General features: G+C 41.7%; 2 long non-coding RNA genes and 1 pseudogene across 4 annotated transcripts in view; all 3 read left to right on the plus strand.

Annotated features, from left to right (window-relative positions):
- The window catches only part of LOC109268081 (uncharacterized), a 73,053-nt gene extending 68,381 nt beyond the window's left edge, over positions 1-4,672 (plus strand). For all 3 annotated transcript variants that reach the window (XR_008420196.1, XR_008420197.1, XR_002080456.2), the window contains one exon: positions 4,576-4,672. This is a non-coding gene — a long non-coding RNA (uncharacterized LOC109268081). The remainder of the gene's footprint in view (positions 1-4,575) is intronic.
- A 6,440-nt stretch (positions 4,673-11,112) lies between these two features.
- Positions 11,113-26,513, plus strand: LOC128775515 (uncharacterized). The gene is made up of 3 exons (XR_008420221.1): positions 11,113-11,256; positions 11,605-11,704; positions 26,015-26,513. It is a non-coding gene; the product is annotated as an uncharacterized LOC128775515 (long non-coding RNA).
- LOC109268080 (60S ribosomal protein L9-like) lies at positions 22,455-23,100 on the plus strand (annotated as a pseudogene).
- Positions 26,514-27,276: the final 763 nt, after the last annotated feature.

Here is a 27,276-nt window from a genome sequence, read left to right on the forward strand (position 1 = left end):
GAAAGACAAGTTTTGATTTGCAGACCCTAATGGCTCTGGAATGGGCATTAACTTTCCAGATGTACTATTTGTTTGAGTGCAGTGTTAAGTAAAGAGAATTGCACAGTGTGTTAATGGCCTGCAGCCGCTCAAATGGAGATGTATGCCTCCACTCTGCTGTACTTAATTACCAATCAGCCGGCCCATCTTGAACAGGCCTCCCCCTGGCTGCGGAGAACAAAGAATGGCCGTTTTTGCCACTCCTGGCACAGCTGGTGGATGCTGCTGCTTCTGATTCGCAGCTGTGTCCTCAAAATCTGCTAAGATGTCCCACAGGCATCTCAAAACCAATGGTCCAAAGCTGAATACATCATTCTCCCAGAGGAAACCCCCTCTTTTCCTGTGCTCCCTGTTTTACTAAATGACACCACCATCTGCCCAGATGCACAAATCAGCAACCTGGGGGTTCTCTTTGACGCTTCCTGCTTCTCATAAACTGTATCCAACCAACCTCAGGTTCTGTCTCCTGGACACTGCCACAACCATAGTCCAAGGTGTCCAGTGTGAAATCTCGGTGACCTAATGCTACCTGACCTCCTATGTCCTCTGTAGTAGGAAATTATTTGAGATTAAAGACATATATGTATTTTATTCCTATATCTTTCCTTTCTCTTTTCTCCAGTTAAACATGATGAGTAATATCTACAGTGGATATCTACCACAAAGAATAGGAAGAGCATGATCTAAAAAACATTAGTAACAAACCATGGGGTTGGGTTATTTCATGAGCAGTGAAATGCCTGGGGTGAGAGTGCCTGGTTAGCTGACCAAGAATTCCATGGGTCTGTGAGTACCATCCTGATAATACTGGTTCACTACAGCTGACATATCAGTGGGGGCCATCATGAGTCCTTTGCCTGGCTAGGACTTCCAGGACTATAATGGTGATTGCAGAAATTTCCAGATTTGTTGGTGGAAGTCTACCTTCCTTCCTGCTTTCTCATCTGGGGTTGCCTGCCATCTTCCCGTTCAGCCTTGCTCCTCCTTCCATGTCATTCCTCCACTCCTCCTAGGAAGTTACCATAATTAACCTATCCTTATTTGAGAATGCAGGCTGGATGGAGGACTGGAGTTCATGGTAGTCATGTTATGGGTGAATTATGATATTGGAGAGAATGTTATCATGAATTTTTGTTTTGTGCTCATTGCTTCAGGGAAGGGATATAGATGACAAGAGAACAAAAATTCATTTTGTTCCTATAACTTAATGAATAGATTATGAAGTGCATCGTGAAAAAGACAACTTGTCCAGGTCAGAAATAATTGCAGAAAATATTTTACCCTATACTAAACATACAGCCTCCCATTTCTTCCCCAGCCTCAGTGCTTGATGGGAAGAGAGAGGTGGGTGCACAGAGTACGGGGCCTAGACTCAGCTTCCTGGAAGTGCCCAGGGAGGCAAGAGGACCCCCAAGTGAAATTTCTCAGGATATCCAGACAGAGGGAGCAAAAGCACTCTCTTGAAGATTCCTGAGTCCACATCTTTGGGGAGCAGCTGATAAACTCAATTCCACTAGTTATAAATGGCAGAAGACCTCAAATGTTTCACCCCTCTCAGGGAGATTTTTATTTTAATGTTAAGCCAATGAGTCTCTAGTCTTGGAATTTTGGGCCTGACAGTGTGGCAAGGGAAACACGGTTAAAATGGCCCTCCTGGGTCTTCGAAGACCACTCTATCTGTTTATAAGCTAGGCCATCTTTGCTGTCAGCATGGGCAGGTAAGGTTTGGTGCAGTCCCACAGCATGGGACTTCTTTTCTCTGCAGTGTGTTAGAAAAAAGAATTAGGAATTGTTACTGTTTGTTTCTTTACTACTAATAGAGAATTGAGGAATAATATGATATTAAAAAAATTTTTAATGGCGCCAGGGCTTAATATTTTCACTACCATTTCAGAACAGACACAGTTCTTGATATTCTTTAATAGAGCTGAGGTAAAATTAGTTCTGATAAGTGTGGCAACCCTGCATGGAGCAAGTCTATTGGCGCCATTTTTCCAACAGCATTTGCTTACTTTGTGTCTCTGTATTACATTTTGGTAATTCTCATAATATTTCAAACGTCTTCATTAATATTATATTTGCTGTGGTGATCCATGATCCGCGATATTTGATGTTACTACTGTAATTGTTTGGGGGTGCCACGAATTGCGCCCATTGGAATTGTTTTGGGGTGCCATGGATTGCGCCCACATGAGATGGAGATCTTAACTGATAAATGTATGTGTTCTGACTTCTCCACTGACTGTTCTTCATCTCTTTCCCTCTCCTTGGGTCTCCCTATTCCCTGAGACACAACAATACTGAATTTAGGTCAGTTAATAACCCTGCAATGGACTCTGAGTGCTCAAGTGAAAGAAAGGGTTGCACATCTCTTGCTTTAAATCAAAAGCTAGAAATGATTAAGCCCAGTCGGGAAGCTAGAAAGCCAAGATAGGCCAAAAGCTAGGTGTCTCGCTCCAAAGAGTTAGTCAAGTTGTGAACGCAAAGGAAAAGTTCTTGAAGGGCATTAACAGTACTACTCCTGTGAGTACATGGATAATAAAAAAGAGAAAGAGCCTTATTGCTGACCTGGGGAAAGTTTGAGTGGTCTGGGTAGAAGAGCACACCAGCCACAGCATTTCCTTGAGCCAAAGCCTAATCCAAGGCAAGACCTTAATTCTCTTCAATTCTGTGAAGGCTGAGAGAGGTGAGGAAGCTACAGAAGAAACGTTTGAAGCTAGCAGAGGTTGGTTCATGAGGTTTAAGGAACCTCCATAACATAAAGGTGCAGGGTGAAACAGAAGGTGCTGATGTAGAAGCTGGAGTAACTCTCCGGAAGATCTAGCTGAGATCATTAATGAAGGTGGCTAAACAACAGATTTTCAGTGTAGATGAAACAGGCTTCTATTGGAAGATATCATCTAGGACTTTCGTAATGAGACTTTTGTTTCCCTCTCTTCTCTTTTTACACCCCCTCCCATATATTCATCTGTTTTGTTTCTTATTCCACATATGAGTGAAATCATGTGGTATTTGTCTTTCTCTGACTGACTTGTTTCTCTTAGCATAATACACTGTAGCTCCATCCACAAATTCACGGGTGTTTGGAAGAAGCTGATTCCAAACCTCATGGATGACTTTGAGGGGTTGGAGACTTTAGTGGAGGAAGGACCTGAAGATGGGGTGGAAACAGCAGGAGGACTAGGATGAGAAGATGGAGGCTGAGGATGGGGCTGCATGGCCACAATCTCATGATGGAACTTTAGCAGATGAGGAGTTGCTTCTGATGCATGAGCAGGGAAAAGTGGTTTCTTGAAATGGAATCTACTCCTGAGGAAGATGCTGTGAAGATTGTTGAAATGACCACAAAGGAGTTAGAATATTACATAAACTTAGTGGAAAAGGCAGCACCAGGGTTTGAGAGGACTGACTCCAATTTTGAAAGCAGTTCTATTGTGGGTAAAATCCTATCAAACAGCATTGCGTGCTACAGAGAAATTGTTCATGAAAGGAAGAGTTGATCCATGTGGCAAACTTCATTGTTGTCTTATTTTAAGAAATTGCCACAGCCACCCCACCTCAGCAACTGCCACCTTGCTCGGTCAGCAGCCAAAGACATTGAGGCAAGACCCTCCACCAGCAAAAACATTATGACTTGCTGAAAGCTCAGATGATGTATAGCATTTCTTAGTGATAAAGAATTTTTATATTATAGTGTATACATTGTTTTTTTAGACGTAATACTATTGCACGCTTAATAGGCTATCGTATAGCATAAACATAACTTTTATATGCACTAGCAAACCAAAAAATTCATTTGACTCACTTTATTATGATATTTTCTTTATTGTGGTGGTCTGAGGTATGCCCTTTCTTTAAAGATTTTATTTTTAAGGAATCTTTACACCCAGTGTAGGACTCGAACTTATAACCCTGAGATCAAGAATCACACGCTGCATCGACTGAGTCAGCCAGGCACCTCTCTCTCTCTCTCTCTTTTTTTTTAATGTGAGTGGACAGTAGTGAAGAACAGTGATTACTACTAGATTTCATGCCATTGGTTGATTTGTGCTAAAGCACCAGCAGTTATATCCATCACTGCTCTTGCATCATCTGTGCAAATATTAGTATAGTAATTAGGACAATATTTTAATATATTATGAAAATAAATTTGATGTTGTGGGTCTCCACAAAGGGTTTTGGAACTCTGAAGAGGTCACAGGCACACAATGAGAGCGCCATTCGATGGTACACATACAAGAAAAATAAGAATGAAGTAAATTGTAAAAAGAATTGTTAAAAGTTCTTTACAGTCAGAGTCTACGCTTTAGAAACGCTTTTTGACTTGTGGGCCAAAAGTTCACACGATGTCACATTCTGTGTCATATAAATTACTATCACATATAATTGTGATTTATTCGTCTCAAAGCAATGTCTAGAGTCATGCAGCAATATTTAAAAATGGTGTCATGTTTCGTGAAGGTCACATCCAAACTTACATGTATATAATTTAAGAGTAACATGACTTGTTAATATTACTATATATATATTCCTAAGGGCCAGTATACAACTGTCGAAAATACAGTGGTAATCTGTGTGTCCCCCGGAACCAAACCTTCTGGGGTTGGAACACAAAGAGAAGCTTTGACACCACTGGGAAACGCTACTTGGTGAACACAAGGATCTATTGAATTCACTTTGAGAGAAACGATATGAGAAATTAACTTGTGTTTTCTCTTAAGTGTTTCAAAGTCAAAACCGTGTCTCCAAAGTCAGCAAAGACACCTCCCATAAACTGTCATGTCACTCAGCTGCAATCAGCTTTCATTCTGAGATCATAGGGCATAGGACAAGACATGTAAAGAAGTATTGCCCTGGAATATGAATGGTGTTAGCTGTGGGCATGGATGTTTAGGAGTATGGTTTATAATGTGTCAGTTCTGAACACTAGACTCTGAGGGACAGAGGTGACCTTAGGTTCTCTGCTACATTGTTTTTGAGCTTTTGCAACATGTGGAGACTTTAGAGTAGGGGGCCCAGCTTTTTGGAAGGAAGATGGCTGGGAGGTGACCAAACTGGAGGATAAGAGGCACACTGAAGATAAGAACACAATGTCTGGTTTTAGGACCAGCAGGTGAGCTCTATTGCCCGTGGAGCGCCAGCCACTGGAGGTTCAGTCTTTGGACTGATGTCTTGTATTGTTTGGATTTATATGATGTTAGGGAAATTTGCTGATAATTGACATTTAGAAACATTATTTTTTTTTAATTTTTTAAAATGTTTATATATTTTTGAGAGAGAGAGACAGGGCACGAGCAGGGGAGGGGCAGAGAGAGAGAGGGAGACACAGAACCCAAAGCAGGCTCCAGGCTCTGAGCTGTCAGCACAGAGCCTGACACGGGGCTCAAACTCATGGACGGTGAAATCATGACCTGAGCTGAAGTCAGACGCTTAACCGACTGAGCCACCCAGGCGCCCCTAGAAACATTATTAAACCACACATGCATAGCAACAGACAAACTTACCAAAACATAAACTATAAAACTTGGTTTGGCCAAAGTAATCTCAGCAACTTAGTAGAACTGCTTGCCATTTATGCGTAATTACTATGCAGCAAAATGTTAGGCGCATCCGTGAAGGTGCTGAATGAGCTTTTCGGCACAGTTTTGATAACACTAAACTGAGTTCACATATACACAGTTATCGTAGTTTACTGCACATGGCACATGGTTGTTGGCATGAAATAGAAGATGCACTTTCTGTAACTACATTAAATTCCTAGCGTTTATTTATCTCCATAGATATTTTCCTCCATAGAAATTTTCATGGGGTGGTTGGGATTAGATGCTCAGCTGTAATGCCCTGGAGGTCCAGTTGGGGCCCCTCAAGTGCGGAGGAAGAGCCCTTGTGAGAGCATGGGTGGGCCCAAGGCTTTTGTGGAAACACCCTATTGTCTTGGGTGTTGGCACCAAAAGTGCCTATTGTGAACGTGCATACACACTAAGTCCATGTAAGCAAATACCATTAAGTGAACAAAGTCTCTTGAGACTTACAGTCTAATATCTGTTCATCAGAGCTGACCCCAGAGAGCGATCCTGTGAAAGTGCGCGGTGTTATTGTTACAGCCAGGACGTAAGGAGAAATGTGTACACAATCAAATGAGACACTGTGGATTTTTGTTGAGAATAACTCTGACTTAGTATACTTTTGGTGTCAGGAAGGATACAGAGAAAGATTTGCTAAAGTAACAAGGTGACAGAAACAAAACATATGAGAACAGAATGTGTAAAAATGGAGGTATTCATGTAATTCTAGCTACTGCTTATAAAAACTGACATCCTTTATTTCTTTAAATGTTAGTCATGATCCTAAAAGCATTACTGGAAAAGACCTGCTCACTGCAAGATCCACAGGGCAGGGAAATGGAAATGTAGGTGGTTGTCTTTCTTGTTAGGATTGATTTCAGGAAATTATCTTTACCTGCACTCAAAAATGCTGCTATTCTCTACTTCCAGATCTGCCAGTAATGGCTCAGATTTGGCCTTTGACATGGTGTCCTTTTACCACCTGAGAGTAGAGGAAAATGAATTGTGGGAGGCAGTTGAAGCCCAGTAGAGGACGTTTGAAAAGCAAACCTGGCATTTTAGATATTTAGATGAAGCAGTTTGATCAAAATTAATCAGGCAGAGAGGCTCTCATTTTTGCGAATGACATTTTGAAGATGCAAAATAAACTTAACCTACCTACGTTTGGACTGAGAAATGGAGATACTGGTGGGGAGTTAGGAGAACCAGGCAGCATTCAAAGCAAATGCATTTGAAATTTTTCTTTGTTACAGCTCTGTTGTTTTTTTAAGAGCAATGCTTTTCAAATGATAGCATTAACAAACAAGTGTAATTCTGTGTGGTTAATGGGGGCTGACTCAGTCATTTCTTTTTTGCCAATGGTTTAGAGTTACTGTTCGGGGAAATTACTTTTAAAGTTGAGCCCTTCCTAAAGGCCCCAGGTAATTACTTTTACCATAGATTCAGGTGGTAAATATCAATCCATTACTGTTTTGAGTAGAATTAAGAGAAATGTGTTGATATTTTTGTTTTTACTGTGAAATTTTCAAGGAATGATTTGAGTTTGTGTAAAATGTTAGCACACTCATTCATTCAGTGTCTTAGGTTAGGCTCATTAGAAACAGATACTTGAGTGGGGCACCTGGGTGGCTCATTAGGTTAGGTGTCCAACTTTGGCTTGGGTCATGATCTCACGGCTGGTGGATTTGAGCCCACGTCAGGCTCTGTGCTGACAGCTCAGAGCCTGGAGCCTGCTTGGGATTCTGTGTCTCCCTCTCTCTCTGCCCCTCCCCTGCTCATGCTCTGTCTCTTGGTCTCTCTCAAAAATAAACATTAAAAAAAAAAAAAAGAAACAGATACTGAGCTAAGGACCACTGGCTCCCTTCCCCAACGCTCCCCCTCTCCCCCACCACCCCTACCCCACCTCCTAGCCCCTTGGGCAGGGGAGCTGTGCTCTCTTTGCTTATCAGTCAGCCCTTGGTTGTGGGCTGCCCAGGGGAGGAGTAATTGCCAGGGACTCAGGTCCTCTACCTGCGGTGGCAAAACAGCTCTGGTAGCTGGGGAGCACTGCTGTGAAGATGAATTGGAGGGAGGGGGATCATTGGAATCAAAAGCACTTAAAGGGGTGCAAAGAAACACTACAAGAATAAAAAGGATGTGATTAGGATGGAGAACCCAAAGCGTCTGCTGCACGCAACAAATATTTATTGAGCACCTATTTTTTGGTAGATACCGTTCAAAGCTTGAAAAGTGAGTGGAATAGAAGACTGGGGCTTCTAGGCTGGTGAGGGAGACAAATAATGTAAGTGAGGCAATCCGTGAGTTAGGTAAGAACTTGGTGATACGTGTCTAGAAGAATATAAAGCAGGTCAAAGGAATAGACAATGATTGTGGGTACTAGATGAGATAGGGTAGTCAGGGTAGGTTAAATTAGCAAATTATGTAAGAGATGTATTTGCATTTCCAGGGGCTATCTTTTGAGAAGTACTGGCATTGTGTATTGTTTCTCCCTAACCCTGGGAACTTCTTTCACAAGGAGCTCCTAGAAGGGAAGTCAGTCTTCGATTTGAATAAACCCATCACAATGGGTATTCTTGACATAGGAACAACAAACATAAAATAAAATGCCTCAAAAAATGTTTCCCCTCTGCATTTATTTTTAAATGTTCTTAAGGGAAACATTTGGGGCAGCAAAGGAAAGAGAAAATTGGTTTTGGAAGTTAAGAATTTTGATCATGTACGTTGGGAAGCATCACAATTCTGATGGAGAATTTAGAACAAAAAAATCTAAGTTATTTGGGGGATAATGAGTAGAAAAGGAGGAAAACACAGTCACCTGGCTTAGAATGTGAAGATATCTTTGATGTTTAAAAGTAAAGATCCTGGAGAATCTAAATTACACAGTGCGGGGAGGGGGGTGCATCTGGGTGGCTCAGTCGGTTAAGTGTCTGACTTCAGCTCAGGTCATGATTTCATGGTTCGTGGGTTCGAACCTCGAGTCGGGCTCTGTGCTGACAGCCTGGAGCCTGCTTCGGATTCTGTGTCTCCCTCTCCCTCTGCCCCTTTCCTGCTTGTGCTCTCTCAAAAAATAAATAAACAGTAAAAAAAATTTTTTTAATGACACAGTAGACATTTGGAAGAAAAGTATGTGATGAGGTCAGTGTTGCAGAGTGGATATTAAAGGTCAAGTACTGGATCTTCTTTTGTTTTCAGAGGCAACTGGACTCCTGTCATGGATTCAAGCTAAAACACATGGTTGCCAATCTATTAATGTCTGGGATCATGTTGGTGGGGGATCTTACTGGAGAATGCTGGGTTAGAAATTCTTAGTCTCTCCCCACCCCACCCCCACCTTAAGAAAAAAAATCTTTCTCCTGAGTATTTCATCTGAAGAAATTTCTGGTAAATCTCATTTACCTACTGTCTCACCACCCCTAATTGCCCTTTGTTTTTTTGGGCCAGAGAGGTCAAAAGGTGATGGTGGAAGGAGCCAGATAAGAATTTGTTAGAGGACTAAAATAGTTTTCTTTCATATTCTCCATGATAAATCTTTCAGGGCTTTTCTAGTAAGGAAGAGAGAAGATAGGACATAGATTCTAATGGTTACAGTGTGCAATTTTTAGTAGTTAATGCTTCCTACTTTTGTTTTATTAGAAAAAGATGTATTATGTTAATAAATTAAATGGATTGTGGATTTTGAAACTTCATTAATGAGCATTAATATCATGATCAAAATGCCAGTATTCATTATAATTTAAAAATTAAGCAGTAACTGGGGTGCCTGGGTGGTTCAGTTGGTTAAGCGCTGACTTCGGCTCAGGTCACAATCTCATGGTTTATGAGTTCAAGCCCTGTGTCAGGCTCTGTGCTCACAGCTCAGAGCCTGGAGCCTGTTTCAGATGCTGCATCTCCCTCTGTCTCTCTGCTCCTCCCCTGCTCGTTCTCTCTCTCTCTCTCTCTGTCTCTCAAAAATAAAATAAACATCAAAAAAAAGTTAAAAAAATTAAGCAGTAACCAATTAATTTAAATAAGTTAATATAATGTTGAAATGAATTATGTGGCAATGCCTTTCAGACACCTATTTTATTTTTTTAAGTTTTATTTCATTATTTATTTTTGAATGAAGGAGTGAAAGTGTGTGTGCACAAGTGGGGGAGGGGCAGAGAGAGAGGGAGAGAGAGAGAATCCCAAGCAGGTTCCACACTGTCAGCACAGAGCCCAGTTCGGGGCTCGAACACATGAACCGTGAGATCATGACCTGAGCCGAATTTGGACACCCAGCCAACTGAGCCACCCAGGCACCCCAGACACCTATTTTAAAAGCAAAACGAGCACTATTGATTGACAATGAAATATATAACAACAAAGGGGAGCAGATATTTTTCTCCTTTGGTCAGCCTAACTTAAAAGAGAAAACACCTCGAGACTGTGAAATTAGAACACACCAAAACCCACTTGTCCCTCAACAAAGGATGATATATTGATCATCTACTGATGTAGGTGCTAGAGACATAATGGTGAAGATCACAGGCATGGAACTTACATTCTAGATGCAGGATATAGACACACAGGTTATGATTAATGTTGTGAAGAAAATAAGTGGAACGACAGGACAGAACAAAGGTTGGCAAACTTTTTCTGTGAAGGGCCAGATGGCAAATGTTTTAGGCTTGCAGGTTGTATGATTGGTCTCAACGACTCCAGTCTGCAGCTGCAGTGGGAAAGCAGTCATAGCCAATATTTGAAAGAGTGGGCATGGCTGTGTTCCAATAAAACTTGATTTACAAAGATAAATAAACAAACAACCCCAAACCAACAACAGGTGGGTCAGATTTGGCCTGCAAATATAGTTTGATGCCTCCTGGCATACAGTGCCACTGGCATGGGGGATGGTGACCTTAGACCCTGCTGTTAGAGAAGACTCCTCTGAGGAGGCAACATTTGGAGCACAAGTAGAACGATGGGTGGCCAGCCACGTGAAGCATGGGGAAGAGCATTCCAGGCAAAGGAAATGGCTAGGTAAAAAGTCCTGTGGCAGGAACAGGCTGGGTCCCCTTGATGTGGGCGGTCATCTCATTTTCACTGTGTAACTTTGGGCAAGCCACTGAATTCTTTGAGCTCTTTTCTCACAGATAGAAATGGTGATAACACTCTGCTTACAGGCTTTTTGTGAAGTAAGGTAGGTGAGAGCATTTTTCTGGTCGAATGTTAGGGAGTATTATTAATAACTAGGATTTAGAAAAAATAGTTGTGAATAAACTTTAATAGAATCAGGATTTTGGTGTCAAAGTCCCGGTGCTTTATAGTAGCTCTTCATATTTTTATTACTGGGTGTGTTATTTCATCTGTAGTTTACTATATGGTGTACTAATGCTTAGCCACCAAATTACTTCCTGCCAATTGCTTCTCAATTTTATTCAGCCATCTTCTCAACATTTCTGGAAAATTGCCATTGTTATTCTCTATGTATGTTGGACAAATAGTTGTTAAAATTTTCCTTTGTTTTGTTTTTTTTCTTACTCAGAAACAAAACCCAAAAACATTGGGAAATCCGAAGACCTCAAAGTTTTATTTCTGTGAAAGCCTCTGGATCACCGATGAGCTAGCAGTCTGACGAAGTCAGGCCTCAGAATTCCTTCCTTAGATTGTCAAAGGACTAGGAACAGCATGGCCTGTAAGTCTGTTTGTGGCCTAACTCTGTGTGCCATTAAAGCTTGTGCCTGTCACCTCACTACATGCTTTTTCCCAGCTTCATGTCCCCATCTCGATTCTGCAGCCAAAGTTCATGCCTCCTCTGTGTGGCTGTGCTGTGAACCCTTTCCGGCCCCCCCACGGATCTTTTAAGTGTGGTGGGGGAGGGGAGCCAGTGTGAGGAGGGAGTGGGGGAAGACCTGGGAAATCATCAGTGTGGAGATAAGTCAAACAGACCACTGCCTGGCTTTACACAAGATGGGAGCTGAGTAGGATAAGGGCACACCCTCCTCCACAGATACTTACATCAGGGCTTCTGTTTTTAACCAAGGATGTGTCCACCAAGCAAGAATGTGGGAGCAAGAAAAAAACTGGATTCTCTTCTGTATAATAATGTGACTTCCTGATTCTATGGAATACTACTGATTGCAGTAAGTATGGCTTTAGACCGTCCAGGAACACTGATGTTTGTCCCTGGGGGAATGTGTGGATGGAGCTGGTGTAATGGGTCCACCTTTGAATCAATAGGTGTTAAGTAAACAGGTGAGTACCCTCAGCTCACCCATGTGAGGAACCCACCCTGGACAGCCCCTTCCCTCCCAATTACTGGTTGTCGAGGCACGTGGGGCATCAATAGACATCGTGGCTGGTCTTACTGGAGCCCCTGCTGAAAGGCCCAGATGTGGGGTGTGCTCTAATAGGGAGAGGTTATGGATTCTAGGATGAGAATTGATCCCTCTGGGTGAGGGGCACAATTTTCCAGAAGGTGTGGAGATTTTCCTTCCAAAAACTAGAGGCAAGAATCTCTTTGAGGGAGACATTTAGATATGAGGGCTCCGGATTCAGGATGTGAACAGGTTGGTTCTGAGCCTGAGCAAGAACCTTGTGAAGAGTTAACATCTTAGGCTCCTGTTGCCTTTGGATTCTGAAGAAAACCAAACCTAGTATTCAGCTTAACTTTTCGTTCCCTCAATCCCTTTAAAATTACCTTGACCCTTCAGTAAAGTTGTCTCAAATAGGCTGGTATAGGGGAATTGAGGGTGCTGGATTGCAAGGTCAAGGCAGCACAAGAGAGGGCCCTTGCTATGTCTGCAGACCCTGAATTGGAGCAGCAGGACCATGAATGGGGTCCTCAGCAGAGAGAGGGGCACACACTGGCTGTCAGCCCTAAGACAGAACTCTTTGTGTTGGGAGCTTCTCAACCCTTCACCCTTCTGTCAAAACATTGTGGAAGTGCAGAAGAGTGGATGGGGAAATTTCAAATGTAAAGTATAACTTACTCATAACAAGATCACTGGAATTGTAATTTATGATCAAAGCCTTAAACTGGAAGACTATAATTCTGGTGACATTTAGACATTGCCCAAGACATGAGGCAAGAAATGTTTTCAAGAGTAAAAAACTTGGTTGTACTTCTGTAATCATTGCTTCTGGGCCATTACTCATTGATCCACCACATGGCCAGCCCTGGTGGATGGCAATGGTGGAGTGTTCTACTCATAACCCAGAAAAGCAAAGATTGCTGAGTCATTGGCCCACATGATGGAGAGCCATAAAATGTGCACATGGTGAATAATGTATTTCTGCCTGTCCTCCCAAAGGAGGCCCTCTTCCCTGGAATAGTATCTCTTCAAAGAGCACATGAATACATTTAACAGAATGAGATGCAATCAGAGATGATTAAAGAATAGGTGATGCTGATTACAAGACAGATCAACAAGAAAGTATTTTCACTAAAATACCTGGACGTTTCTACCTTGATAGCCACGGTGTCTATTTCAGTCTGCTAATGGATTTGCTATAAAATCCTATTTTGAAAACTATAATCACTGTGGTCAATTGCTACAAACAACCCTTTTCATATCTCTCTCACATTACACCACCTGCTTGGCAAAACCACAGCCCTGGGTCAATCCAAACCTGCCCAGCACCTGTGCAGTGGATTGTGGCAGGTGAATATACACCACCACCACCGTGGTGTTCATTGAATTAATGACCATAAACCTCAAATGAGCCTTTAATGCCATACTTTTCTCCTCCATTTACTCTTTCACCTTCTGGGTGACTTTTCTCCTCTCCTGGCTTCCTCTTCTCCTCCTCCTCCTCTTCCTCCTTCTTGTTAAATTGAGGTATAATTTATGCTCACTGAAATGCACAGATGATGTGTGATGACATTGACAAATGCACGCATTGTGTAACCGACACCCCTATCGAATACAGAATACTATAGATCCCCACCCCCCACAGAAAGTTTCCTAAGTCCCTCCCAGCTGATTCCCGCATCAGCACCCCCAGCGGTAACCACTGTTCTGATTTCTATCTGGAGGGATAATCTCACCCCTTTTCCTTTCTCCTCAAATCTCCAACTCCTCTTCCCCATCCTCGCTCTCAGCTGATGAGCTTGTTTCTGACTTCGTGGAGAAAATAAAAGCCACAAGAAGAGAACTTTCATATGCTCCCCCTGCCCCTTCCCATCTACCAGCACTTGCAACCTGCTGTCTTCCAGAGGGAGTATCTGGGCTCCTGTCTGAAGATAAGCCCAATCATCCCCTCTCCTGTGGGCAAGAAGAGCACTCCAGCAATTCTTTCCTCTTTCTTTTGTATAATTTTCCACACACTACTGGACCCATTCTCATCAGCATTTATTTCTGTGCTATTACAGATTCCATCTGAAAAGAGAAACAAAACAATTCCCCTCAACCCCACTATTTCCATTAGTCCCCATTTCTTTGCTCCTCATCGTAGCAAAACTCAAGGTGCAGTTCATATTCTCTGACTTAAATTCTTCTTCCCTATTCTCTCTCAAATCCTTTCTATTCAGGCTTTATTCCTGCCATCCCACAGAAACTGCTCTTCTCCAGGTCACCAAATGATCTCCATGTCACTAAATCCAATAGTAAAATTTGTAATCTTTGACAGGATTTGATAGAATCAGCCCCTCTTGTCTCCTTTGATAAAAGGAGACAATGTTTACAACACTCTCATGGGTTTCCTCACTGCTCCATTCTTCTCAGAATTTCCCCTCCTGGCTCCTGGTCTTCTTCCAGAACCTTCCATGTTGCTGTGCCCCTTGGTCTCCTACCTCTCTCTGTCTACATGTCCTTTATCGTTGCATTGGGCTCATGGCTTTAAATACCAACCTCATGGCACTGTTTTCCAAATTTGTTTCTCCAGCCCAGATGTCTGACCTTAAATCCACACTTATATTATCCAGCTTCTCACTGGGCATCTCTACTTGGATATCTGATAGACAGCTTGACCTGAACATGCCCCAAACTGCAGTCCTGATATTCTATAAACGACTTCACCTGTAGCTTTGCCATTTGGGTTGATGGCAATCCATCCTTGTGGCTGGCTGATCAGACCAAGATCTTCAAGTCACTCTTGACACTTTTCTTTCACTCATGCTCCACCTCCAATCTGTTGGGAAGGTGTTGGCTCTGTGTTGCTGATGGTATTACTTGTCATCAAATAATCCAGTTTCCTTTCCTGTTGTGCCCCTTCTTGCAGGATTAAATATCCCCACTTTGTTGAGTTTAGGAGTGATCATATGACTTGCTTTAACTAGATAAATGTGGGCAGAATTGATGGATACCATTTCCAGTGTTTGCTCTAAGAGCCACCATGTATGGTATGCACATCTACTTTCTCCCACTACCACAATGATCCACAATGTTCCAGACAGAGGCTGCTCTGCCAGCCTGGACCCAGACCCAAAGCCAAGTCAAAAGGAGCAGAGCCACAGCTGACTCACACCTCACACTGGACATGAAGTGTTGTAAGCTGTTGGCTTGGGGGGTCTCTTGTTACTGCAACATAACTATCTCTTTGGACCAGTACATGCTCCCTTTAAAAAGTGTGCAGAATCTGCTCACTTCTACTACTACCCTGGTTCGAGCCATTGTCTTCTCATGCCTGGGTTCCTATAGTAGCTTCTTAACTGGTCTCCCTGCTTCTTTCTTCTGCCTCCCATGGTCAGTTCTCACTAAAGCAGCCAGAGAGATCCTATTAAAACCTGTTTCAAGTCTCTGTTCAAAAAATTCTGTAGTAGCTCTTAGTTTCACAAGCCAGTCCTTGCAAGGATGAAGAGGCCCACGTGACTGGTGCCATTACCTCTCTCCTCACCTGTCACCATTCTCCCCCTTGTTCAGTGTGTTCTAACCCCACTCACCTCCTCACTGTTCCTCAACTCAATAGCCCCCTTCTCAGCTTGGGGCTTCTCTTGGAGCTCTTCTCTCTGTTGGTCAGGTTCTTCTCCAGAGGGCCTCGTATCAAACCTCCTTGCCTCCAAATTTTTGCTCAAATACCACCCTCTCAGGGAGGCCTACCCTGACCCCTCTCTTGACAGTTGTACCCTTTCCCCTCCCACCTCAGCACCTTTGATCCCCCTTACCCTGCTCTACCTGTTTTCCACATAGCACCTGTCACCTTTCAACATACTCTATCATTTACTTTTTACCTCATATTTAGTGTTTCTTGCTTGCAGCCTGCCTCCCCCATTTGAATGTGAGTTCCACATGGGCAGAGATCTTTATTTTGTTTAGTGGCTATACTGCTTGGCTATTTCAGTGACAGCACATGAAGTCTTTAGTACTTGGGTGAATTAGAGAAAATATTTATTCACTGTAGAAGACAGGGAAGCTAGAAGAAGGTGATGCTAGGAAGAGAAGATGGCTTTGCAAATCAACACAGGGAACCAGGGCCCCATCCACACCTAGTTCAGAAGGCCAGGAGACAGTGGCACTGGGTGAATAATTGGCTCTGGCCATGGTTATGCCTATGGCTCTTCTCATAAACCCAAATGCTTGCTCTGCTCTCAGATTACTTGCATTTCTTATACTTCAGACATGCCATGGTTGCAGAAGGTGTGAGTTTTAGAGCCATGCTCACCTGTTACTAAGCAGTTTTTCTTATGTACAAATATGCCACCCATCCCTAACTCTTTGTCTATCCATGACCATGGATCCACTAGAGGCTGAGTCCTCTACTGGGGGGTAAACAGCACAGCTCATTTATCTTCTGGGCCAGGAACCTAGAATAATGCCTGGCACATAGCAGTTGCTTGGTAAATTTGTAGAATAAAGGAATTCAGAATAGCAACCAAGTCCAGGAATAAAAGAAGCATCTTTTTAAAGTGTGGCTGTTCAACCAGACTATATGCAAGATCTGTCAGATAAGACTGGATGACGGTAATTATGAGTGGAATAATTGTCTAACTGAGGCTTAACTGTGGACTTATTTCCCAAGTAAACACTCTGAAATATTTGGGGTCTTGGACAAAAGTTCAAGTCCAGTGTTACGTAAGGTCTTTCAATGACTAACGTGTTGTAACTGTTGGGCAACACTAGTTGACTTGCAGTTAGTAGTTAAGAACATGGACCCTGGAGCCTGATTAGGTTTGAATTCTAACTCTGCCACTTACTAGCTGTGTGAACTTGGGCAAGTTACTAACTCTTTGTGACTCATTTCCTCATTTGTAAAAAGTTGGCAATAATAATTCCTACCTCAAAGGGTTATTGTGAAGTTAGATAAGTTAATGCATAGAAGCACTTATATCAATGCCCAACACATAGGGAGTAACATATGTTTGCTATTTTGTTGTCATTATTGTGTATATTCTATCTACCCTTTCTACCCATTGTGCTGAGTTAATTATCTACCTGTTGTACATTCTGAAAGCCAGGAAAAGACTGTGTTCCTTAAAATACTATTGCCCAAATATCAGTCCTCTATGCAGTGTGCTTGGTCAAAGTTGGCCTATTAGCTTCATGTTTGTTTAACTTTTGATAAGTGGGGGTTAATCATAGAACAACTTTTGTTCTCTTAAAATAGACTTTAGGTTCTCTCTTCTCCTAAATCCCCTTCTTCCTTTTTTAAAAATTTTATTTTTAAGTAATCTCTACATTCACATGGGGCTTGATCCTACAACCCCAAGATCAAGAGTTGCATGCTGTACCGACTGAACCATCCAGTCACCCCTCCCCTTCTTAATCTGTAATAATATCCCAGCTTTCTCAGAAATGAGGGAGACGTCCAAAGATAAAGAAGACTGTTGACCTAGACCCCAGAAAAATGAACCTTTTCAGGATGTGTGAAAATGTGCATTCAATAGGAAATGGAGATTACAGGTAAGTTTTCTTCTTAATACTTTTACAGTTGATCCTTGAACAGTGCAGAGGTTAGGGGTGCCAACCCCCATGCAGTTGAAAATGTGCATATAACTTTTGACTCCCCAAGAACCTAACTGTTAATAGGCTACTATTGGCCAGAAGCCTTACTTATAATAGAAAGTCTATTAATACGTATTTTGTATATTCTATGTATTATTACTGTACTCTTACAATAAAATAAGCAAGAGGAAAGAAAATGTGAAGAAAATCATAAGGGAGCCACAATACGTTTACAGTATTGTACTGTATTTATTGAAAAAATTCCTGTGTAAGTGGACCCACACAGTTCTAGCCCACGTTGTTCAATGGTGAACTGTATTTTCTAAAACATGCCCATTAAACATGGATGTTTTAAAATTTTGAGTAAATATGGTCTTTGATAAAAGAGAGAATAAAAAATCATGTTAAAATTTTGTTAAACAGCTAAAAGATCAACTAAAGGAGGACACAGCAGGGTAGATCAAAGGGGTGCAGGATAGATCTTGAAGCACGAGGGAGCACGAGAAGGAATACATGAGAAATGGGAGTGAGAGGCAGGCTTCCCTCCAAACCTGAAGCCATTTGGAAGAGTAAAAAGACGATCAGGAGACGAGAAAAACTCTTAGCTGATCACTAAACAATGTTAGAGCACCTACTATATGTGAATCACTATGCTGGATATTGTAGGAGAGAGAGCTATGAACAAGACAGGGTCCCTGTCCTCCAATTGCATTAAAACATGCCCTTCAGAGGACACCAACTCTGTAGCAATTGTGTCACCCCAGGGACAGAATCTTACAAGCACAATGCCAGTACTCTTCAAAGTATCCTCTGCTGACCAAGCAAATCAGGAATATCAGAGCTGACTAGGAAAATGGCAGATTCCCAGACCTCTCTATTCCTGATGAATCAGAGTGTCTGGGGCCCAGGGCCAAAGGCCCTGGCTTTTAATCAAGCACTTTGAGTGATTCTTATGCACAATTTAAAATGTTAGAACTCCCACCGCTTTGTAGTAGGTACCAAATGAATTATAAAAGAAATTGCTTTTGGCTGGAGGGTGAGGATAGATAGTTTCATGGAGGAAATTTTGAACCAGGGCTTTGGCTGGATTTTGCTACCTGTGGCAAAGGGGAGGCAGTGTTCCAAGGGCAATGACTGGCTTGGTCCAAGGCACGCATGGGGGGGGAGGGGCAGTGACTGTAGCCCAGGGAAGAACTGGCAGTTCTGAGGCTTCAGGCAGACTCACTTGCAGACCAACCAGGTGATGTGTTTTCCTTGTACACGGCTGTCCTGCCTTCTCTCAGGCTTTCTCTTCCATGCACAACCAGGATGACGTTTGAGAAGAATTTCACCATGGAAAGCTGGTTTTGCTTTGTGCCCACTTGTCACTGAGTGAAGTAAGCTCACCGGCTTTCTGCTTTCTGTCAAGTCAGCTGTTCTCTGAATTCAAGCAGAAGTATGAGAATTTGTTGCCACTCAGGCTGGAATTTTGCCATCCTTACCACTTGAGATACTGTGAGCTGGCTATATTTCCACATAGAAGACAGTGCACTCAATGCTACTGTCACCTAGGGTAGGTTAGGACAGTACACTGAAACCAGGCCAGCACTTTGGCATGCCCAGATGGGTTTGCCATCTTGGGCAGCCTCTGGGGTGGATGAGTGTGGCAAGCAGCAGGAGATGAGATGTTACTAAATAGCATAAATGCCTCGACCAACTGTTGAGTCTGCACGACCAACTGTTGAGTCTGCATGACCAACTGTTGAGTCTGCACATGGGTTGGTACCTCCCTAACCTGACCCTCTGGAAGTTGTCAATCAACTGAACAACAAGCATTTAATGACTGATCCTGCTGTTGACTCAGCGTTCCGTGTCTCCACCCCTTTCTTGATTCCTAGCTGATGCTATTTGAGGGTTACAAGGGATGAGACCTTGATGCTCATCTCCCCATGAAGCCTGGGGCCCAGGCTCACCATTCTACAACCTCACCACTACAGCCCTGCCTCCTTTCTGGCCCCCCACCATTGTGGTATAGCAGAAAAACATGATGAGCTGGGAGTACCATATGGACACAGTGCAACAGGCAGAGGGATGTGCTGCCAAGATGTCCCTCCCAGGAAGGACTTGTGGTCCCAGCCCTGGGAGTAGTGTCCGCAGACAGTTGTCAGTCATCAGCCCTTTGGGGTCTCCCCCAGGGCCATGTCCACATCTACTGACTGACCGAGGCAGGTGTATACAAGCTTGGCCATTTGGCCCAGTGTTGGACAACACAGATGTGTTTCCCAGTCCTACTTCTGGTCCCTTCCTTCCACAGATGCTAATCCTAAAGGTATTCCCTAATAAACAACCACAACCTTAATCCATTTCGCAGTCCGCTTCCCAGAGAACCCTACTTCCAATGCATGAATTTGAATTTCAACTAATTAGGAGTGCTGTAATCTTGAGGAAGCAATAACTTATTTTCTGTTAGACTTAACTTCCATCTCTGCAAAATGGGAATAATAAATCATTTCTTCATTGGATCATTGTGAATTCACTTAGTTTAATATGGTGCAGAGTAATTACTCATAAATATTAGATGTCATAATCTTGTGTGAGATATATAACGTCTATGAGTCTTAGATCCTTTATCTAAAAGTGAGAGTAATACCACTTACATTCAGGATTTTGGTAAGGAATGTATGTCACAACGTGTGTGTGTGTATTAGGTACTCAACAGATGCCACCCTCCCCCCAACCTCCTATTATTTTCCCTTTAAAATATCAAAAGTACCTTTATATAGTGAATTTTAAAAATAATTCATGTTTATTTTCTTTCCCTTTATTGGTTACCCTTTATCAGAGTATAGGGTGGTTGTATTTGGAGGAGGAAAACTGAATGCAAAGCAGAAAGGTGAGGCTAGGATAGCCCTGGTTTTGTGCCTCTCTTCTCTTCCATCACAGTTCAAAGGCCAACTCTTCCAGGAAGCTCACCCTGACTGACTCAACACATTCTGCAAAGCCCACATACAAACTTTAACTCCCTTCTTCTTTCCACTTTTGTAATCCTTATTATGATATATTCCTTATTGTGATATATTATGTTAATATTGTCTCTGAGAAGTGGGGATAATATCTGTTTTTCAAAGGGAGTGCACTGGGCCGAATGCTGCTTTGTTCCCTGGGAGTGTTCTGGTTACTACACTAGTTCATAGTGATTGACTCTTACAGCAATGCTGAGTCCTCCTAGAAGCCTTGTGAGATGCTCGAGGAGTTCCTGCTGAGTTGACAAGGAATATGAGAGCCAGATGGGGTCTTCTGAGGTGCTGTGGTCCCTCCTCTTAGTCATGACGGAACTTTGTTTAGATCATCTCTCTTTAAATGATGACATTTTAAGGCTCATGTGAAATTTGGGTAACCCCATCTTTATTGCATCTTCTCTGTTTTATAACTTCATACTCTTGTTTTGTTTCTGCTTTAAAGCTTGTTCAGTTGTAGGAACATTGTCTTACACTGACGCCTACTGGGCAGGTGGGAAATAACGGGTAACTGCAGCACTGGTGTCTAGAAACCGAAATTTTGTTTTCCTCATTGCATCGATCTTTAAGAAGCATCTTTCTTACAACTATCCTAGTTTTGAGCTTTCATTTCCCACTTCTCCTACTAAATGTAAAGGTCCATATTAGATTTTAAGTTTCTTAGGTTATGACGATTTCATCCAGTTAAAATGTTAAAAGCCCAAAAATACCTTTAATCAATGTCATTCCATAGATATATTTACCATTTCATGATGAACAATAATCACACTCATTAGATGTGACCTTAATGTTGCAAGCATTGCAGCTGTGAAAAGCTGATGTCAAGTGGGACCAATGCAGAGTATGGACATTCTTCCTCCTAGATTCCCCATTGGTGGCAGCAGTGAGGCACCCTCTAATCTGGATCAAAACACTCCACATTTAAGATACACAACAGATGAATATAGGGGAAGGGAAGGAAAAATAATAAAATAAAAACAGTGGGAGGCAAATGATAAGACTCTTAAATACAGAGAACAAACTCAGGTTTGCTGGCGGGGTGTTGGGGGGGGATGGGCTAAATGGGTGATGGGCATTAAGCAGGGCACTTGTTGAGATGAGCACTGGGTGTTATATGTAAGTGACGAATCACTAAATTCTACTCTTGAAACCATTATTACACTATATGTTAACTAATTTAGATTTAAATAAAATTAAAAAAAATAAACAAACAAAAACAAAAGCACTCCACGATGGCGGTAAGAACCATCCACGATGAATGTGGTAAATTCTCTCCTTGAAGGTTTCTCCAGGGATCAGGACCCCAGTAAAAATTCATCCAAGTGTTTCATCATCCTCATGTTACAAAACCATCTCTCTCCTGCTTTTATCTAAAAGTTTCTTTTGTTTGTTCTCCTAAGGTTTGCAAATGATTAATCAGATTCTACTCATAAACGCTTTACAAAATGTACCAGTAGGTTATATTCTCATAATTATCTCCTTACCAACCCCTTTGTTGGTACAGAGTGAGCACTTAACTGGTATCAAATGTGGTATGACAAAGTAGTAAAGAGCTTTAGAATCAGGCTGTGGTGTTACACACACACACACACACACACACACACACACACACACACACATAAATATAGGATATAAAATCTTTAAAAATATATATTAATTTTTTTAATGTTTATTTTTGAGACAGAGAGAGACAAAGCACGAGCAGGGGAGGGGCAGAGAGAGAGGGAGACACAGAATCTGAAGCAGGCTCCAGGTTTCAAGCTGTCAGCGCAGAGCCCAACAAACCATGATATCATGACCTGAGCTGAAGTTGGACGCTTAACCGACTGAGCCACCCAGGCACCCCAAAAATATTTACATATTTTTAAGTAGGCTCTATGCCCAGTGTGGGACTTGAACTCATGACCCTAAGATCAAGAGTCACGTGCTGTCCTGACTGAGCCATCCCGAAACCTTTTTCACTGTACTTTTTCTTTTGTTGGTAATGTAATCACTTTGCCGCATCTACTGCGAGAATGAAGACTACTCTCGGCAATCAGACTGTCGACATTGCAGAAAATGTTGACATCACTCTAAAGGCATGCACTGTTACTGTGAAGGGCCCCAGAGGAACCCTGCAAAGGAACCTCAGTCACCTCAATGTAGAACTCAGTCTGCTAGGAGAGAAAAAGAAGAGGCTCTGCGTTGACAAATGATGGAGAAATAGAAAAGAACTGGCTACTGTGTGCACCATCCATAGTCATGTACAGAGCATGATGAAGGGTGTTACCCTGGGCTTCCAGTACAAGATGGGGTCTGTGTTTGCTCACTTCCCCATCAGTGTTGTTCTTCAGGAATGGTTCTCTTGTTGAAATCTGAAATTCCTTCGGTGAAAAATATATCCATAGGGTTCAGATGAGGCCAGGTATTGCTTGTTCAGTATCTTGAGCCCAGAAAGATGAGTTAATGCTTGAAGGGAATGGCATTGAACTTGAATGAAACCTAGTTGCTTGATTCAGGCATGCCACAACAGTTAAAAAGAAGGATATCAGAAAATTTGGGGATGGTATCTGTGTTTCTGAAAAAGGAACAGTTCAGCAGACTGATGAATAAGATCTAAGTTGTCCAGCTACAGAAACAGCAAGAAGGCAGATGATTTTTCAGACTTACTTGTGATATTTTGAAGATGCGATAAGGAGTGCCTGGGTGGCTCAGTCGGTGAAGTGACCGACTCTTAATTTTGGCTCAGGTCTTGGTCTCACGTTTGGTAAGTCTGAGCCCATTGGGTTCTACATTGACAGCATGGAGCTTGCTTAGGATTCTCTCTTTCCCTGTCTCTCTGCCCCTCCCCCCCTCTCAAAATAGATAAACTTAAAAAAATATACAATAAAAGCTGTATTAGTTTGGGGGAAAAGAATATAATCATTAAAAGTACTTTCTAGTGAGTTCTGTAGTTTTTCTCGTATGTATACGTGTGTGTATGTATATGTATGTATGTGTGTGTATATATGTGCATTTATACATGTAATAGACTATTATTCAGCCTTAAAAAATAAGGAACTTCTGCCATTTTTGATGACAACATGGATAAACTTGGAGGGTATGATGCCAAATGAAATAAGCCAGTGAGAAAAAGACAAATACTGCATGGTATCACTTATATATGGGATTTCAAAAAAAAGACAAAGAAGTTAGACTCATGGAAGCAAAGAATAGAATAATGGTTTCCAGGAGCTTGGAGACTGGGGAAATGAGATATTGGTCAAAGGTTACCAACTTTCAGTTATAAGATGAATGACTTCTGAGGATCTACTGTATAGCATAGTGACTATAGTTAATAATGCTGTATTGTATACTTGAAATTTGCTAAGATTTGCTAAGAGAGTAGATCTTAAGTGCTCTAAACACACACACATACAAAGTATAACTATGTGAGGGATGGTTGTGTTAATTAGCTTGACTGTGGCAAACATTTCACAATGTGTACATATATCAGATCATGTTGTACACTATATATATATATATTTATATATATTAATTATATAATTAATTAATAATAATATATATTATATATATTTATATATATATATTTATTAATTATACTTCAGTAGAGCTGAAAAAGGTGAAGAGAGGAAGACAGCATCCAGGTTCTAAGCCTGATAGCATTCATTAACACATGTCTGGGAACAAATAGATCCTGGTATCATCTGGGGTTTAGAGGAGCCCTTGAGAGATTGACACCAGGTATACTTGGAAGGTGCCTGGAGCAGAGGGGACATATAAGTTCAGAGAGAGGAGAGGGAATGGATTTGTGACCCTGAGAGACAGATTTGGAGGCTTCCCCCCTTCCTAACTGTGGATCTCAGGCAGTTACGTTGCTTCTCTTTGCTTCAGTTTCTTCATCTGTACATGGGGATAGCACTACCACTTTGTATAGTTCTTGTGATAAATTAATAACACAGTGCTTGGCACACAGTAGGTGCCAAATTATTTCTATTTTGTTTCAAAAAGCACACCATTTGCTCATGTCTGGCCCTGTATACAGTCTGAATATCCTCTTAGTAACACTTCTTTCATGTGATAGATGCCATTTCTGGAAATCCTTAGGGCTCAAACCTTCCTCTGTTCATGTTTTCTGGTTGTCACAAATAATCTCTGTCTTTCTCTCAAACTTCTCAGACACCCTTTGGCCCTCACATTGTTTGCTTCAGACCAGAAAAAATGGTCTCGGATTTATTTGTTTAACAAATATTTTTGGGGCTCGTACAATGTGCCAGCACTAGGGGTAGAGCAGTGAGTAAAACATGAAAATTCTTGTCCTTATAGAGCTTTTACTCCAGGAGAGGAGGATGGAAAGGCAAGTAGAGCATATGAGTTGTCAGGTGATCAAAAATTGCTAAGTAAAAAAAAGAAGGGCAAGAAAAGAGATAGGGACTCGTGTGTGTGTGTGTGTGTGTGTGTGTGTGTGTGTGTGTGTGTTGGGGGGAGATGGGTTTTCATTGCTCATAGAGCTATATGGGGGACAAGGAGCTCTGGGCTTCTTGTGCTGACAGAAAAAAAAGAGTTATAAGTATTCTGGGGTTGGTCTTGATTGTTTCGAGGAAGATAATGGTGTGAAATGGGAGGGTTGGGGAGTTGGTGGGTTGGGATCTTGTCAGAAATATTAACAGTCCCCTCTTGGTTCCTGCCAAAGGCAATGTGGAAGAGAATGTGAGGAGAACTTTCTTGATCTTATCTGGAGCTTGGAACCAGTTGGTGGGCTTCCCTTTTGATTCCCTCTGTCAGGCAGTGGGGATTTTGTAAATGTTGACTTCTTGGGACTCAGTCACTGACAAGCATTTGAAGAGAGAGGGAGAGGGAGAGAGAGAGAAGAGAAGCAGAAGGAACCTCAGATGTTACCTTCAAGGAGCCTATCCTGTTCCTTTGGAACACAAGAGATTAGTAGAGAATCTGATATAGTTCTTCAGAGGATGACTTCCTAGTCCTCTTCCTAGAGCAACTATCCTAAGGTATCATACCAAGAAATATTGGTAAGAAAATATTTAGCAAACATGGCAGAGTGGAGGGGGCATTGGCTGAGAGAGAATCTGTGTTCTCTAGGCTGCCTGACTCTTGGGCTGCTGCACTACCCCTCCAAATCTGTTTCTTTTTTTTCTTCTCTATAATGAGGAGGCTGGCCTCTAACATCCATTCCCGATACAGAATTCCATGACTGTAAGAAGAAGTTGGAATTTTATCTCTGTCGTTGGAGTTTTCAGTAGAAAATAGAGGGCTTTAGAGCATAGATAAGAGTTTTCATTTATTTTTTCTTTTCAGTTGATTTTGGAAGAAAGGGCCTCAGGAAAGGAAGAGTTGGCTTTTGTTTTTGGTTTAGAGGTAGATTACATTTCTTGGATCTTAGCCAAATGTAACAGAGTGGATCTTTCAAAGAGTGAGAAAAATTTGGCAGAATTGCTGCCTTGATGAAGAAAGCTTTTCCACTCAGTTTTCTGGAGGAGGGAGAGAAAAATCCTGGGAAACCAACTTAAATGCCCCCATTGGGAAGATGCCTAGTCCCTCTACATTGAATTAGATGCTCCCTCCTCTGTTTTCACAGAAAAGTAAGGAACAAGTTGGAGCCAAGGGATAGCAGAAAGGCAAATGACCCCACAGAAGAGTGGCAGTGCATATAAGATGAACATTTAGGACGTGTGTGATTAATGAACAAATAAATGAAAGAATGAAAGCAAGTTAAGACCAACCAATAGGTAAGAGAAAATGGGGAAATCAGAAAACTTGACAAAATGTGGTTTATGAGAATTTAGAAAAGGAGTTATCCCCAGGACCCAACATAGCTTCACCAAGGACTGGTCTTGCCAGTAATCTCACGGGTAGGGTCTTCAGACTTGTTGGTTGGAGGATGGCTGTGGACAGAATCTATGTCAATTTCAGAAAAAATCAATTAAAGTCCCCCTTGTTTGTTTGTTTGTATTGCTTGAGATGGTGAAATGCAGACTCGATCATACTGTTAGGTTAATTTCAGCTGGTAGAAATAAGTTCATTCAAATAGTGTTGATTATGCCATTTTTCTTCCTGGAATGAGGTATCAAGTTGGGCCCGACTATTCAACTTTTTTTTTAATGATTTATTTTGAAATAATTATAAATTCACAAGAAGTTATAAAAAATGTATAGAAGCATGTATGTTTCATTCTGTTTCTTTCATTGATAACATTTTGTATAACTATAATATGGTATCACAACCAGAAAATTGGTGTTGGTACAATCCACAGAATTTATTCATATTTTACCCAGTGTTACATGTGAGTGTCTTTGTGTGTGTGTTTCTGTGTGTATGTGTAGACTGTGCAAATTTATTACATGTATAATTACATGTATAAGTTAAATGTATAACATTTTCATACAGGTTTTTGAGCATAAGTTTTAATTTCTGTGGGATATATGCCCAAGGATGCACCTGGTAGGCTATAGGATAATTATATATTTAGTTTTAACAATTTAGCAAATTATGGGGAACCTGAGTGGTTCAGTCAGTTGAGTGTCCAACTCTTGATTTTGGTTTGGGTCATGATCTCATGGTTGTGGGATCAAGCCTCATGTTGGGATCCATGCTGAGTAGGGAGCCTGCTTGGGTTTCTCTCTCTTTCTCCCTTAGCCCCTCTCCCCTGCTCACATGAGCTCTCTCTCTAAAATAACTATAATAAAAAAAGCAATTTAACAAATTACTATCCAAAGTAGCTGTACCATTTTACATTCCCATCAGCAATGTATGAGTGGCCTGGCTTCTAGGATTTAGTATTATTACTATTTTTAATTTTAGCCATTCTGATATGTGTATAATAATACCTCGCTGAGGTTT

The sequence above is a fragment of the Panthera pardus genome, unplaced genomic scaffold (genome assembly GCF_024362965.1).
Source record: "Panthera pardus isolate Hobbes unplaced genomic scaffold, ASM2436296v1 HiC_scaffold_8, whole genome shotgun sequence".
NCBI lineage: Eukaryota > Metazoa > Chordata > Mammalia > Carnivora > Felidae > Panthera > Panthera pardus.